Here is a 4969-nt window from a genome sequence, read left to right as displayed (position 1 = left end):
GCTGTGCAGTACTACGCATTTTCCCTTTCTAAATAGCAACCACCCCAAAAGGGAAGGAAGGTGTTCGTTTGTAGTCATGTCCTTCTGGCCTCTCTCTTCCTCTAAACAAGATTTTCTGCAGCATAAGAGCTGAAATGTGGCTCCTTGTACATATCTGTCATTGCACGTTTACTTAAACTTTAGATGTATGCTGCTAGATTGAGGTCAGTAGCACAGAGCAAGATCATGCACAGTTCAGATTGGCTATACAAGCAGTTTCATCAGGTAGGACCTATGAAGTGGCATCCGGTCTCAGTAAAAAACTTTCTTCTCCACCCCATGTTGGAGGCTCCAGCTGATGCCATTTAAGAGTGGGCAGTAATTCAGAATGACGTTTATACTTGTGCTGGCTCAGCTCATGCTTATGTTTCTTACTTGACATGGCACTGCCTCTGATTCTCAAAACGTTGTGCAGACAAATTCTGTCTTTGGTGAGGAATCTCTGTGGCCTGTAACTTCAGAATGATCCTTTCACTCTACTCAGAAAACAGTAAAAAAAGAACCAGAGAAACCGATCGGGTTTTATGGACGTGTAGATTTGTGATTTTGTCACTGAATTTTGTCACAGACAAAAATTATCTGGAAACGTCACTGTGTGTTGGGGGAGGTGGAGCCTGGATTTTGGGGAAGGAAAGAGGAAGACTGGTTTCCAAGGCGATGGAGAAAATCTACAGCAAATTCAACCTTAGTAACTTAACAAAAATATTGTATATATGTGTCTCCAAACAAGGCAGAATCTGGCCCATAAAAATGACCAGTAGAAAAACATAAGGATAAGTAGGTGGATTTATTTAAAAATAAGTGAATCTAATGGTCCTGGAGGAAAAAAGAAAGCAAATTTTTGAGCAAAGAGATGACTTAAAAGTGTAACCTATATGTCAGATTGTATGAAAACTCCCACCACTTTATAATAGATGGTCCTAGAAGAGAGAACGTAGACCTTTATTTAGCTAATTTGACTGTATAGAAGTTGATCATGCACTGTGATCAGCAAATCAAAATGTAAGAGAGTGTGATTCAAAACCCTAAGGGATTTTTTATAAGACAGGATAATGTCCACATTCCAGAAAGTGCCTCTTCTAGAAGATCCAAGATAACTTGTGTTCCACACAATTGTGACCGAAAATCCATGTCTCCCTGGTTTTCTGTCCAACTCATGCTTTTCAGAGTGAAAAATACAAGCCTGAGGAATGCAGTAGCAGAATTAGTAGAATTACATGAGAGTATTTCCTCTAAAAAGCAGATCTCTATCATTTTGAATTCCCTGCATGAATGAGTCGGTGTGTGTTTTCCATGCTGGACTCTACCATCCACCCATCTTGGCCCTGGTCAGATGGTATTGCATTTGTGGGAAGACACCTAGAACCTTCTGAAAATGTGATGAGGAAAAAAATTGTCTGCATCCTCATGTTTCAACCAGGAAGAGTATGTTCCTGCTTGCACTTTCTAGCATTTTCCTGAGTATTTCTTCAAAGTTAAAGATAGAAACAATCCCCTCAAGGAGCTACATGAAATGAGAATGTTAGTCATGTTTCTGTTGAAAAAAACAAGCCAAAGGAGAGTTAAGGGAAGCCAGAAGTTACTTCTTGAAAAAGTCTCAGTTTTTGCTGGCTTGAGCAGAAAATAATTATTTTATTAACTTATTTGTTGAAGTAAGTGCAGGGCATCTACTAGCCGCTTTCTGCTACTTCCAGTGAACTTGAGGTTGTGCATCGGCATTCACATGATACGGGTTTTTTTTTTTTTTAATAGAAGAGAGACAAATTAAGAGCAAATCAAAGTATTTATGATCTCATGCAAGTCCACTGCAGAAAGGGATGAAGAATCTGAGATCATACCCCTTTTCTGTATGCCACATCATGAAACAGGCCAAGTTTGGGCCTGACTTCATGTGAGTGTCCTACCTCTTCATCTGTCTATCTATGGGTGCATCTAAGAGCATGCCATAAAATAGTGCCAGTCCAGGTACTTGACCACCTACAGATCCTGCCTAAAATATCTCCCGATCACTATGCTAGCAGGAACAGGAAAAGACCAAAACTTCTGGGAACTGAACAGTGAAAATGTCTTGCATTACATGCAGACAGAGCACACTCTGGACCAGAGACCATCTTTCTTTGACATGGACATGTTGGAGTGAGTCCAGCATAGGTCCACTAAAATGATTCAGGAATTGGAGCATCTGACATACCAGGAGAGGCTAGGAGAGCTGGGATTTTTTAGCCTTGAGAAGAGAGGTTTCAGAGTGGAATCAATGTGTGTAAATGTGTATAAACATGTATAAACACCTGATGGAAGGGAGTGAAAAAATGGAGCCAGACTCTTCTTGGTGGTATCTAGTGAAAGGAAAGGAGGGAACAGGTACAAACTGAAATACATGAAATTCCATTTAAACATGAGAAAAAAACATTTTTACTATGCAGTTGTTAAACACTGGAACAGGTTGTCCAGGGAGGTTGTGGACTCCCTCTCTTTGGAGATGCTCAAAACCCAACTTGGCACAGCGCTGAGCAACCTGCTTTAGTTGACCCTGTTCTGAGTGGGGAGACTAGACCTCCAGAAATACATTCCAACTGAAACGATTCTCCTGTGAATCTATGAGATCCATTCTGGGTACTTTTAAAAAAAAAAAAACAAAAACAATTCTAGCCTTACCTATCCAGTAGTGTACAGGAGCAAAGCACTTCACAAATTTCTGAGCTATGACCCTACCACACAAATAGCTTGAGTCATGCAAAACGTTTCCTCGTGTCTCAGTGGTTTAAACAGATGATGAGAGATAAGTATGTTACAGTGTCTCGGCATCTGCCCGTGAGCCCATCTTCAGTGTATTCCTCCTTTCCCAATATTCTGTGTAACAGCTTGACCTCGTTGCGTGCAGGTAGGCCTCACTGCTGGGTCTAACAGGTATTTACACCGGCTGCGTCTGGACAGGGCGTAGGTGCTGGTCCTCTCTGAGGTTTGTATACATCCCCAGCTTAGATCTCTTAGCAGTCTCCTTTCCGTGGGGTACTGCAACAAGTCCTGCTCCTCTAGACCTTGAAACTAGTATTTAGAAATCCTCTAAATCTTCCTCAGCAGCTGCTGGGGCAGCGTAGTGGGAGAAGAAACACAGACTTAGCAGAGTTTCTTGGTTGCTTTCAAAGTCCAGTTAAAGACCTTTGAAAAAGGCCACTTTCCCTTCTTGAAGTTTTCCCCTCAGTTTCCGCAGCCTTTCAGGCAGGGCAGCATCTCCCCTTGTCCTCTTCCCCACTCGGCACAGGTAAAACCTTGCTCCTTGCGCCGAGTCTGCCCTGCGCCAGCTGCGTGGCCTGCATAAACTCTAGCCTGTTGCCTTCTGTCACCTTTCCCCCACCTCTGAGCGGGGAGGAAGCAAGTCCTGTTGTGATAGTCGAGCCGTGGGCAGCCATTAGCAGCCAGCGAGGCCAAGAGGCAGGCTTTCACCAGGGTGTCAGACACTTTCTAGGGCAGGGCCATTACCTGGAATGCAGCAGAGTACTCGGGCCCTGGGCAAGTTTAGACACATGTTGATGCATAATACAAGATGGAGCCTATCGCTTGATATCGGCCTCTTCCAGTCAGTGACGGGGTTGGGTAAGCATGTACACCATGCAGAACAGGAGGTAATGTAACTACCAAATCAGAGTGATGTGGAAATGTTTCTTCTAATTCCCAGCTGACTGTTCCGTTGTAAAGTCATTCCCTGTTGTACAGATGTTGAGTAGGGGGCAAGCACCACAAATAAAACCGTGGCATTATTTTGGAAAAAGCGAGTGAAGGGAAATAGGAGGGGAGAAATAAAAGATGCAATCTACAGAAGCCACAATAATGCAACACAGAAACTATCTGATAGGAATAACTTCACCATCTTCTGCGTTTGTTCCCTGTGTAGACTGGATTGTTTAAGTAGTTCAAAACGCAAGACTGGAATCCAGGAGGTCTAGATTTTCTTCGTGCATTCACAGCTGCTGGTTCATTGTAAACAGCCTGAAAACTTAACTATTTTTAAAGGGTAAGACAACCCAAAGGTGAAATGAAAAAGGAGCAACATTTGAATACAGAAAAGGTGACTTGCACGGCACACAGAACTCTGCCTGTTTCCTTCCCAGCTGCCCTGAGCAAGCGTGTAAGGAATTTGGTGCCCAAGGCAGGCTTCGGGCAGCCTGTTAGAGGCTTCAGGCAGACCAGGCCCGTCTCCCTGGGGGGCAGGAGGTCCTTCCTCATTGCAGACCTCTTGTGACCAGGGGCAAAGTGCTCTGCAGCTGCAGGCTGTGGTGGAGGAACAGACCAAGCAGTCCCCAAGGCTAAGCATTACAGAGCCTAGCAATACCGTTGGCCTTGGAGAGAAACCCAAGAACATGGTTGTCCTGGATGGGCAGGCTCAAAGGGACTGGTCTTTCTGCTGGAGGAGAGTGTGACGGTGTAAGAACAGGTGAGGGGCAAGGTGGGTGGAGGAGAGCTGTAGAGCCGAAGGGCTCAGCCTTGGAGGGGCTGTGGGGCTCAGGAGGTGGGCACCCGGGAGCAGGGAGGGGGGCGGTGGGTAGGTCTCGGAAAGGGGCAGCGGCAGGAGATGTGAAGCAGCGCGGGTACGAGCTGAGGTGCAGAGGAGGCAGAGCTGCGGGGAGAGGTTCAAAGGGTGAAATCAGGCCTCGAAGGGGTGAGTAGCGGGTCCAGCCGCAGGTGCCCCACCAGTTATGGCTGCTGCAGCAAGGGCCGGCTGGGAGATGCCAGGGCCCGGGTCTGGCGGGCGGGCAGCGTCGGGCTGCCGGCGGTGTCAGGCTGGGGAGCAGGGGGCCGAGGTCCCGGTAGGAGTGAGGGCGGCCGCTTTTCGCGGAGGGAAGCCTCGCCCGGGGGGCGGTGGCTCCGGCGGGCCGGGGGCGGTGCGGCTGCCGGCGGAGGAGGGACGGGGGTGCGGGGCGGGGCGGTGCCG

The sequence above is a fragment of the Calonectris borealis genome, chromosome 1 (assembly GCF_964195595.1).
Source record: "Calonectris borealis chromosome 1, bCalBor7.hap1.2, whole genome shotgun sequence".
NCBI classification, from domain to species: domain Eukaryota; kingdom Metazoa; phylum Chordata; class Aves; order Procellariiformes; family Procellariidae; genus Calonectris; species Calonectris borealis.
The sequence above is the reverse complement of the archived record's forward strand: the minus strand, read 5'-3'. Positions refer to the sequence as shown.